The following is a 12563-nucleotide window of genomic DNA, read 5'->3' as shown; positions in this document are numbered from 1 at the left end:
TGTAATTCTGCACCAAGGCTGAATTTCGGGAAAGAGACTTCAGCTACAGTATTAGGGGACCACTAAGGTCTATATAAAAGAGACTTCAGATACAGTATTAGGGGACCACTAAGGTCTATATAAAAGAGACTTCAGATACAGTATTAGGGGACCACTAAGGTCTATATAAAAGAGACTTCAGATACAGTATTAGGGGACCACTAAGGTCTATATAAAAGAGACTTCAGATACAGTATTAGGGGACCACTAAGGTCTATATAAAAGAGACTTCAGATACAGTATTAGGGGACCACTAAGGTCTATATGCACCATGTCATGGGACCTTTAAGCAAATGGGCTAATGAGACAAGCGTGTACCTAGACTACAGCACTCACGGCTGATGCATCTTCTTGAGCCGTCACTGAGTGAGACACAGGAAGAAACAGTTCAGAAGTGCTTCCATTTTAAAGTTTAAACATGCCTGTCATCAACACACCCTTGGTTTTTCAAGGTAAGGAGGGAGAAGGACAAAAGACGGTGAGTGACAACGCTACAGTGATGGAAGAAGCCACCATCTGTTCTAGTAACAAGGCTCGGTTTCCGCACCACGGACAGGTCCCCTCTGTTCTAGTAACAATTCTTCGTTTTAGCACCATAGACAGCACCGTCTATAAACTCTCCTGCGTGTGTATTCCCGTGTCAATCATTGGTCTTAAATCATGCAAGATGAAATTGTCTCATATCTTTATCCTGAGGGGCTTCTAGGGATTTAAACAATCACTCATTGTCATTCCAAAGATACCTTTCTTAAGCAAAGTAAATGCTGTACTTTAGGACAGACTTGAGATACAATACATGTTGTCACATCGGTGAGGGTGAGGCCACACAGGCAGCACCCAGATGCAAACAGCTGGGCAGCAGCAGGGTGATTCCAGGGATTTATTGTAGAAATGGATCACAGGCAGCTTCAGGTAAATGGCCAGGTAACATCAAATAACACAAACAAAAGCACAAAACAAGAGCAAAAGTCAAAAGTATGGAAAACAAAGAATTTTGTTAGAATTTATTTTTATTAATGTCTGTGGGTCAGCATGATTAGGTACAAGGAAGTTCATCAAATAAAGGCTAAACTTTTTGTTGCTTCCCTCAATACTTCTTGATTATATCGACCCAACCTCCCATCCCCCAACACACCCCACCATCCACCCACATTCCCATTTACCCGCCTACCCCGCACATTGCTGTTCCTCATTCAATACAGGTCACACTTACACACACACATATAACAAAATAGACTAAATAAAAACACTTCTTTTTCAAACATCAAATCAGCCCCAAATATAGTAATCGCAGGCTTCTGTAGATATATTATCATTAGTAATTTATATAATAAGCTATCAGAGGATGGTATGAATAAACGTGTTTTTGTTTTTTTAACAAAAGACAACAACTCTGTAACTCTTCTGTGTGATTAGGAGGAAGAGGAAGACACAGCTCAAGAGTTTCAAGCTAAACCAAATATATTTATTTTACAATAAACTAAAATCCTTCACCGCAGCCCAGCACCAGGATATTCTGATACACAGAGAGAGAGAAAAAAGCAGGGTTAAACATGTGTGGCTCATATTAATACACTCAAAGACAGTTTAGAAGTGTGTCCCGTTAGTTTAACCCTAACTAGCTGCAGGTCCTGAGTGGATTGTAGCCATTATGTTGCCCACTGCACCCGCTTCGAATGTTATCATTGGATTGAATGGGCGTTATCAGTGGTTATCAGCCTCATAGATATGGGTCAGTAGGGGCCTGCTGCGCCTACTGGTAGGCTCAGAGGGCTGTTATCATCCATTCGCATGGTTAATCACGGATAAATACACGAGAAGACTCCAGATCCAATCCCGGAGCAATCCAGGTCGCAAAATTACGAATCCCACTATGGCCACGCCAAGACCCGCCCTACGAAACAGCTCGATTGGTTGGGGTTAGGCATTTCACCTCGAGTGGTTAAGGTTAGGGTTAGGGGATTGGTCAGGGGATAGGACCTGTACATGTAAGCATGGACGCCTGGCCAATAGTAGTGTGTGAAGGGCGGGACTTGGCGTGGCCATAGTGGGATTCGTAATATCGCATCCAGGTCGCCGCTAACCGGAAGTCTGCTGGATAACGGCATATGTATACACAGGTAAGACCATTAAAATGAGAGCCTTTAAACTGTGATTATTTAGTCAATAAGCGTCAATAAGCGAAAAGAATACAGAAAAAAATGTTTTATGATGGCGTGATATTAGTGTTGACATGAGATAATTGTTGCAATTGCGTTAGCTAACGTTATTGTATTATTAGCCTAAATGCGTTACGTTAGCATAAAACGTTACTAATTAGCATGTTTTGTTTTAAATGTCCCCATTAGCTTTAAAGTAAGTAGTTTTCCACACTGTTCACAGTGTAAATAGTAGTTTTCCACACTCTTCACAGTGTTAATAGTAGTTTTCCACACTGTTCACAGTGTTAATAGTAAGGCTTATTGCATGTAGCTGCTCATTAACGTATTCATACGCCTATTGAGTGAAATATTCAAACCCAAAACGTATTTTTATGGTTGCACCAAGGATTGCACCTGTAGCATTGATGATACATCAAATGGACTCCAGGTGTCCAGAGTTTCATTGTATATGCATATCCATGAATTTAAGCCTGCCATGTTTGTTATAAGATGACTGTCAGTCTATTAGAAATAGATAGACTGTGGTGTCTCTGTTGCTTATTTGTAAGTGAGCAGTGAGGGAGGCTAACATAAACATTCATTGTTGTCCTGAACATTGAACTTCAAAAATAATACCCAAAAGCATAGGTCTGTCTGTCTCTATGTATGTTTGTATGTCTGTCTGTCTGTCTGTCTGTGTAAAGTTAATACAAATCTGTCATGTACAAGTTTCTCTCTGTTTGTGTTTCAGGTTGAAGATGGCCCAGAGAGGTAAGCCTTACAATTGATAATCTAGGAGCATTAGGCGAGTGTGTATGAGAAAGATAGTATGATATTAAAATACATAACTAACAATGACACTTGTTTATTACTGATTTATTGCTGACCAGCTTTTTCTTTATTATTAAACAAGAGAGAACACAAATTAATGAAGAACAAAGGGAAACTTTGAAAACATTTTTTGAGGATGGAATGACACGGGTTGGTTCCCCCCTCATATCAAGAGCTGCATCAGCTACTGGTTTGGAAACCAATGTCATAGAAGTAAGGTTTACTTTAATTCCACACTTACAATCAACATATCAAATAAATACATAATTCTTCTGTACTGCTGGTAAAAATCTAAAGTTTTTGTTAACATCCCTTCTCTTCTCTGCTTATCTTCATAGTTGTCAGATTTCTCTACCAACCCTTATAGAGTTGGCTCAGGTTTGCCTTGGACCAGCTCTTAGTTATGCTGTTATAGTTTTAGACTGCCGGGGCATTTCCTTCCTTTGACACACTGAGCTCCTCTCTCCTCTCTCTTTCCATCTGTGTTCATCCATGTCCTAGAAATGCTTGTTACTAACCTAGCTCTGGGGAGCTTATTCCCTGGAGTCCATATGTTTTCTCACCCAGCAGTTTTCCTTGGATTAGGATGGCATCTAAATCATGGTTGCAGCTGCTGATGGGGTCCTGCTCAACGCCCTGCAGTGCCCTGTTACGTCCTGCTACACCCAGCTACAGCCTGCAGTGCCCTGCTACGTCCTGCTATGCCCTGCAGTGCCCTGCTACGCCCTGCAGTAACCCTGCTACGCCCTGCTGTAACCCTGCTACGTCCTGCTATGCCCTGCTACGTCCTGCTATGCCCTGCTACGTCCTGCTATGCCCTGCTACGTCCTGCCCTGCACCTGCTACACCTTGCAGTGCCTTTCAGTGCCCTGCTACGCTATAAACGGACGGACACACACACACACATACACACACAGTAACTCTTGGGGGTAATTATTGTAATTGTTGGGTATTTGTAAATTATAGTGTGGTCTAGACCTACTCTATCTGTAAAGTGTTATGAGACAATTGTTATGATTTGATACTATAAATAACATATATTTGAATTCAGTTTAATTGGTGTAATTCTCTTTTTTTTGTATTTTCTCTCTTTCAGAACTGGATTGGTAACTACAAGAGGTCCTGTAAAACTTGTTCTAAGCCAGGGCCGCCAAAACAAAAACTTTACAGAAGAGAGCTGTCACCGTACAATCTTTTTTTGTCGGGACATTCTCAAAAACAAAGGTGATGAACAATATTTAATTGATGCTTTTAATTGTTATACTAAATGGATTGTTGTTGTACATAGCGTTTACATCAGGGGTTCACAAGGGTCATTAAACAGATTTTCAAGAAAGTATTTGCCAAGTATTTCACAGACTCAGTGTAAGACTGCTGTGTCTATTGAAAAGAATCATCAGGTGATCTACTGCAAACGTTATCTTGTTTTTGCAGCGTTGTTGCAGGGTTTTACAAGCCAAGTGAACCAGTGTGTTGGACAGATTGTCAGATTTTCTCTGTATGAATTTACTATATAAAGAGATGCTGACTCTATGGTGTTAAGTTTTCTGTGCATCTATTTTTGTTCTCAGGCACAATGAATGACATTAAGGGTAGGTGGTCCACATTGAGGGAAGATGTGAAGAAGCAGTATGTTCAGGAGGCAGCAGCACTGAAGGCACATGGGCAGACACAGGACCTTAGCCCTGAGATGAGGGAGCTTAAAATAAAAGGGCATCTGAAGAACCTGAAGTTAGAGGTTTGGAAAGAAGCTTCCTTTGCTAGGCATTAGTGGTATCATTATAGTATTAGATGTAAGGATGATTGATGGCAATTGTGATGTGAGCAGTACATTGTGACAGACAATTGGAGTGTTTATCTGTAGATTATTTTAGAATTTGAAAAGAATTCATCCCAAATAAAGATTCCATCTGATTTTTAAACATCTAGGGTATACTAAATCAGGTCCTCCGATGATTCACATACTCAAACCATATCCATCCAAATGTATGTTATAAGCAATTATTAAACATGAAATGGCAAGCATAAAATAAATAAAAATAAAAGAATAAACACTGTAAAACCACAATTAATCTGTAAAACAAAGTAGTTGGGTCAAGTGTTTACAAGGCTATCAGCATCAAATATTCTCACATTAAAAAGATTGTCGAAGGCTTATACCACCCTCTCAAACAAACTTTTTACTGGTTGGGCTAGTCTATTCAGATCAAGGTGGTCAATTGAAACATTAGTAGTCACATATGGCTATGAGTCCATTAGACTCCATGTATATGGAGCTAATGTATAGTTTATGTAATCTCCATAAGCACTTATTTCTCACCTGTGACAACACTGTTTTCATAGAGATTGCCTAGCCCTGTTAAGAGTTGTTTCATCAGTGTATGTTGGATCTTTAAAATTAACGTTTGTCCATTTTGTTTATAATCAATTATTTACTATTTTTGTGGTTTGCTTGTTTCTCTAAATATTATAAAGGTGTCCAAGCTTGAGGCTCTGGGTGTGGAGACGGCCATTTTATCCTTTGACAGTCAAAAGGCCAGCTTAGAGGTCTTTGAAATGAGTAGCAAAAAAAAAGCCACTGTGTTCCTTGACTCAACGGACACAGTGAACAATTTTGCACTGCATTTCAAAGGTAATATTGTATTTGTTGTATGAAAGTCCACACAAATGGACTCAGCCCCATAATAGTGCAAATATACATAAAACAGTTTTATGGAATTAATTGTTGTCTGTTTTCACATCTGCAGCCAGCTCCTCAGCCGCAACACCTACTACTAAAGAGCCCATCAGTGTGCTTTTGAAAAAAGTACAAGATCTTTTCAACCAAAGATATAGTAAGCATACGTTCAAACACTTTTTATTATTATCAAATTAATAAATTATGTATCTTATGTACCCATCAACCATAAGATTATGACACTTTAACAAAACTAGCTTTCAACAGGAGGGAAGTCAGAATTATCCAACTGTGTAACATGTGCATGCATATGTGCCCACTTCTTTCAGAGGAGGCCGGAGGTACTGGAAGGCTCCCCTACCAGTCCATTGTGAATAACGATGATGTAACAATCAAAGTTGCTGGGCTGCCCATTGGACTTCACATCAAGAAGCCCTCCTTCTACGGAAGAAACCAATTAGAGGCCATTTTGGCAGCTGCTGAGCAAATTTCATTTGAAATAAGTAAGTGATATTAACAGTGGCTGTTGTCTTTCTTCACTTGTGTTCCTGCAGACCATTTGGCTCTATGCAAAGTTGGGAAAATAAGTTAACTAAAGAATAATACAGGCCTTCATGTGAGTCTTTGTTTAGTGCTGGGCCATTGCAGACATCCAGAACAGCTTTATTGCATTTGCGTCTTTGACAGTTTGTAAAGATTGTTACAATATTCCTCAGTTGGAGTTTTCATCATTATGGGGGTGGCAGTAGCTCAGTCTGTAGGGAGTTGCTGGTTGCTGGTTCAAGTCCCAGTACGGACCAAAGTACAGAGTGTGGATTGGTAGATCTAGAGATGCCAGTTCTTGGGCACTGCCAGCAAGGCACCGTACCCCCCCCCCCCCCCCCCCTACCGCAGCCCACTCACTCTGACTCTCCATTTGTGCATGAATAGGTCCTGAGCATGTCTGTGTGTGTTTCAGGCCAGTGTGTAGTGATTTCTAACAAACAGAGTGTAAATTGTAATTTCCCCACTGGGGATCAATAAACAGTATAAATTAATTAAAATTATAGTATAACACGTTTTCTAAAAAGGCACCTCTTCAGAATATCCTGTAAGTGTTTAGTTAAATGTGACTGGGATGGCCCTTGGCAATGGTTTACATATTTTTCATGCTCATTAAACTATTAACTATAAACTATTAAACTAATCTTCATTGATACTGCTATGTGATTATTTGTTCTCCAGTAATGCAGGAAGACCAATTATTTGTTATGCTCATATTACACATGTTTTCCTTTTTCCTAAACATATCAATTAGATACAGCACAATGCAACCCCACTGACATGGCAGAGGGAATGTCCGAGCACATGGACGCAGAAGGTACGCGGAGTTGTTTTATTACCTCCTGGGAACTGCCAAGGTGATCTTTAGCAAGGCACCGAACCCTCCCAACTGCTGGAGATCAATAAAAATATGAATTAAAAAATTGAATTAAATTTAAATGAATATTTAACATTAAACTTAAGAAGCACATTTCACTACATATGTAACTTTTGTAATTCAACCTCATTACACAGCATATTTGACCACTGTCCACATGTCTGATGTAAATTATATGATGAAATTTTCACCTTTGTGTCATGGTTGAATGTCTTTAAATCAACAGACGCAGCAGTTTGCATCCAAAAGAAGTCAGTGGAACAGATCTTTGAGGCTATGTGTGGAAATGGTATTTCTTGCAATCTTAATACATTTTGAAAAACAATTGCTACAAATCATTTACTTGTTTGAAAATTACAATATATAGATACAATATTTATCCAAGTGACATTAAACAGTTTCTATAAGCTTGGTATCCTGATCATTTCACACTTTGAATTGGCTGTTGAGATTTAGATTTAGATGTTTACTATAACCATTGACAGTATAAATGCTAAATTAAAATTTTTAATTAAGATTCAAAATTTGCATCTAGAAAGATGTTATTGTGTTTTTTTTTTTTATTTCTTTAGGTGCACAGCAGATGGAAGGAGAGTCCTCAGAAACAGCCACTAATGTAGCCATTGTGATGACTGAAGATGAAGGTATCTGTCCAAACTGTGGTTATATATATTTAAGGAAGTCCAATTGATACTAATAATGCCTTTTTCAAGCAGCAAAGATAAAAACAAGTAATTTCAACAGATTACAATACTGCAATATGTTTCACAATTACAATTACACAGGTGAAAACTGGTTGAATTGGATTGAACCTAAAATGCATTTGATTTAGGTGCAGTCCAGTGGAAAAAAAAGAAGTTGAAACAACTGAAAATAAAATATAAGAACAAAGGTTCTGACATGAAAATTAGGGATATTTCCATGTACAACTAAAAAGGCCAGGCCTGTTATCTATGGGGAAAAAAAAAGCGACAGTTTTGTGTTTTTTGACCATGGTAACGGTTATGCTGTGATAAACTGAGGTGCAGGTCACCTGATAAAAGGTGTCACTAAATAATTACTTAAATTATCTCCCTAATTTAACATTTTCAGAAATTATTTTTTCATTTCCCAGCCCCTCAGCTAGCCTCGTGAGACCGTCCTGATCTGGCGAGCTCCAGTTTTCCACTCGCAGATCAGTCTGGTATCTTGAGGCAGAGAATATTTGGAGCCGATAGCCAAACGACCGGGCCAATCAGCGTTGGTTTTGAGGCGGGTTAGGTGGTGATAGACAGATGGTTTATCCAATCAGCTAACCAGTATTATCAGCCAGCGGTAGCCCTAATTCTGTTAGCCGCTCGCTAATGCTTTTTTTCTCTTGGATCCTTCTTTTGGAATATGGTCCGGGAACCTGAAATGGTGCCTTTTATTCCTAAATTCTCGCTTACACAAACGGTAAATCTCCTTTACCGACATGTTGCTTGCATGCTGAGCTAACGAGCTATGCTTTGCCTGCAGCAGCAGGGGTGGGCTTGTGGTTGTATTTTCATACGCTTCGTGGATCTGATTGGTTGATTTGGCCCGTCTATCACCAACATAGGTGATAGACAGATAGTTTATCCAATCAGCTAACCAGTATTTCCGCCCCTTCCCAAAAGTTCTCCAACGGAAAGTTCCCAGATGGATATGCCGAGCAAATGCGAAGCGATCCATCTGGCGGAGTCAGGTTACCCCTCAGCCCCCTCTGATTGTCAAACCAGCGCAATTTAAATGTCAACTGGGCTCCACAGTCTTTTCTGACTTATTTTATTGTTATTTAATTTTGCTTGGTGTTTAACCGTTAAAAAATCAGGGAGATTTTCATTTGGCAAAAGTTGTAAATGAAATGGCTGCCTTAGAGACATTGTTTTATATATGTTAATGATTTCAACTAACTGGCTTCACTTCCAAAATATTTATGTTTTTCTTTCGGTAGATGGAGGCAATTTGTGCTGTGTCTGCCGCATACATTTTGACGACCAGAAGAAGAATGCTACAAAGAAGTGGCGTTCATGGTCTCAGTGCTCAGTGTGTCAATCATGGTCCCACACTGCCTGTGGTTTTTTTAAAAAGCATGTGCCTTCATTGCCAGGGTCAACACACCATGCAAACACCCTGATTTCTAGTAGTCTATATCTAGGTCCATTGCCACCGAAAATTCCACGGATAGCCATCATTTTCAGCTGATGTCCATCCCCTTCCTGTTTCTTTGTGTTGGCAGTAGTTTTTGTGTTCTCTGCAGGGTAAATCCAGACAGCTAGCTAGACTGTCTGTCCAATCTGACTTTTCTGTTGAATACAAATATTTACGTCTGAAACGCACACAAGTTTGAGGTTTTTTTACTGTGTTGATGGCCCCGACTGCATCTCTACAAACACACACACTCCGTTTAAAAAGAACCCTGGAGTGTTTGGTCGGAAAGTCCGGCTTGAGTGAAAGCTCATTTGAACTCTGGTGCATGTCTGTAATGGATTTGGCCGGCAGCCTTGAGTTGACACGTGATTTAAAGCCTGTTAACATTTATTAGGTGCCTGTTCATCATTTTCATTAAAATAGGCTCCTTGTGAATCTTGCCTCTACATGCCTTTGGATTACACTTATATATTTTAATTTACCCTAGTTAAAATTCTTTGTACTTTATTGTTGTTTATTGGCTCCATCAATGTGGTCCCTTTCAAACCGTACAATGTGGGGAACATTTAAAGTTATATTGTACTGAATTGAGTACACATGTTGGAAATAAAAGGTATCCTATTTCTCAGTTTCATTATTGGCTTACCTATTCAATACCCAGGGTCACTGTATGATTTGATGTTTTACATAACTTAAACTTATTTTCCACAGTCCTACTACCCAGACTGTTAAAATTTCCTTGTTTATTGTCACTAGTAGGTATTTTGCAAAATTGATACTGAAAAGAGGGTTTATGTCAAAGGGATTAGTAAACTTGTGAAAACGTGGGCATACAGTTGGAAGACTACACTTTATTTCTAATTTAAAAATAAATTAAAAAATAATGGTTGGATTTTCAAATGTGCAGCATGACATTAAGTATCAAAAGAAAATATGAAAAGTACAATTGATACATCAACAAGATAGAAGAAGAAAAGCTACAAGCAAAGAAAGGAAAAAAATAAGATAAAGATACAGAAACGTAAGTACACTACACAACACAACCCAACAGCTAGCACAAGACAACCATTGTTTTCATTGGTTGCTATGGACGCTGCTTTAGCTGAGGCTGAAACCATAGAGGCTGAAACCAGCTAGCTTGCATCATGGCTTGCATGACGTACTTCCGCTCACAAGTATTCTTTACTGTCACGTGTTAAGCTTTTCTTTCTAACGTTTTAGAGAAAATATGAAAGTGTCCGTGACAACTCAACAATATGACGTGTTTATGTTAAGGATATCCGTTTTAATTATTATCCATCGATTCTGAGAAGTACATTTTATTACGTCAGTTTGGATAGCGGAAGGCTAGGGGCGCGTTCGAATCATGGTTAGAGCTGTCCGCCGTGGATGGGCTCCATTCCGTTTCAAATTGCCGCCGGTCGGCCGCAACCCACATCCAAATGCCACTAGACTATATCTCTATTAAGAAAAGACGTTTAATAACCTGTGATTGTAAAATTTTATTTATGTCATTTGATTGTATACTTAAAAGAATATGTCGCTGGGGATATGCTACTTAATATTAAATCAGCGTTCTTGAAACATAAAACAATTTCTACATTAAGTAGGCCTACCATCTGGTTGGATTTTACAGTAGGCTAAATAGGCTATGCTAGATTTGCCAAACATAGCTGAAGCATTTAGTTGCTCACAGTGACAGGGTGTTGGAAGGAGGAAAATGTTAAGAGAAAAACTAAATATTTGCCTTTTGTAAAGCTCAAAATAAAAAATTTCAATGGAGGAATAGCCTACAGAGAATAGAACAGGGCCTAGGGCTACACTATGTGTCCTCTTGGTTTTGAATAACACTAATAATACACGTTTGATTTACAACCCTAATAGCAGCATTAACATAATAGCCTATGCCATGTGTGTAAACTGTGTGTGTGTGTGTGTGTGTGTGTGTGTGTGTGTGTGTGTGTGTGTGTGTGTGTGTGTGTGTGTGTGTGTGTTAAATATTTTTACACAGTCAGAAACAAACAAACAAACAAAAAACTTCATTTTATATATTAAGCCTTGAAAGTGCTCTCTGAAAGAGTGCACCTGCTGGCTTGTGTCTGTGAAATGAGAAAATTAAAACTTTGTTGTAGAGTTGAACCAAATACATTGTTGGAAAGGTCTTGTCCTGGAGAGTAACATATGTTAGTATAAAGATTCTTCATGGCTCCTGCTTTGAATGACCGCCCTTTGAAACATCCCTCTGGTGCATGTTTAAATGCTTGTAATTCAGTAACAAAAGGGGTTAGAGACATGGGACCAAGTGTTATAAAAAGCTATTGGCCTCATCTATCAAGTCATTATAGTCAACAACTGGGGTGGTGTCAAATACTGTTAAAATGTAATTTAATTAATTTTAACCAATTTAACAATTACATATTTGAAATATGATTACATAGATGCGTTTACTATACACCTAAACCCCTCACTCTACTCTCATCTCAATATTTACAACCTCCAATTCTAAGAAAAACTGTAATGTTTTAAAAACTACAACTCCCTGTAGCCACGCCATGTAGCTTGATACAAATCAGCACTACAGTTGTAGTTCTTCTGGTTTGCAAATTAGGGTTGTAAACTAGGGTTCTGAAAAGATATATCTACTGAATATTTCAAATATCTAGTAAATCCGAATTAGTAATTACACAGCATCTAGATGTTCTGTTATGAAAAAATGTATATGTTGGTTTATTTCAGAAATATAGAGCTCAACATTGACTACCCACTTTTTGAATGGCTCTGCTTCCGGAAGTGTTTTTCCCCCATTCGAAAATAGCTGATAGAAAGTTTTAAGCCTGTAACCATGACAACCAGCTACAGATGAATAGTGAGCATAAACCATTTGATTCGGCAAAAAAAAAACATTTTGAAAACGGCAAGAAAAGGCATATATATCTATGGAAAAGGCAAAGGTAGCCGTTCGTATTTTTGCGGGGTAAACGTTTCTATGGTAACAGCGAGATTGGACAATCAGAGACGTTGCTGTTACGCGTAACATTGTGGGTAGTGTTGTTTTTTCAATGTACTTCCGAAAACCTTCTGCTACCAAAGATTGAAAAAAACTTTATTTAAGTATCCTTCTTAGAAAAACATACTGTACAGATACAATATTATGGTTAAGTGTTAAGTGTAATCATTCAAAACACCAAAGCTGGCTATACATTGAGTACAACAACGCTTTAAAAAGTTACTTAGACAGCAGCTTCGACAAAAAAGTGTTTATTTATTGTCCAAAAACAGCTTGTTTCAATATTTTTTTGGTTCA

At 38.6% G+C, this 12563-nt stretch overlaps 1 pseudogene; it reads left to right on the top strand.

Annotated features, from left to right (window-relative positions):
- The first annotated feature begins 1725 nt into the window (after window positions 1–1725).
- Window positions 1726–9430, top strand: LOC114552144 (uncharacterized; annotated as a pseudogene).
- The last annotated feature ends 3133 nt before the right edge of the window (window positions 9431–12563 follow it).

This window comes from Perca flavescens, unplaced genomic scaffold, assembly GCF_004354835.1.
Source record: "Perca flavescens isolate YP-PL-M2 unplaced genomic scaffold, PFLA_1.0 EPR50_1.1_unplaced_scaf_77, whole genome shotgun sequence".
Lineage (NCBI taxonomy): Eukaryota > Metazoa > Chordata > Actinopteri > Perciformes > Percidae > Perca > Perca flavescens.
This window is presented reverse-complemented; position numbering and strand designations above follow the sequence as displayed.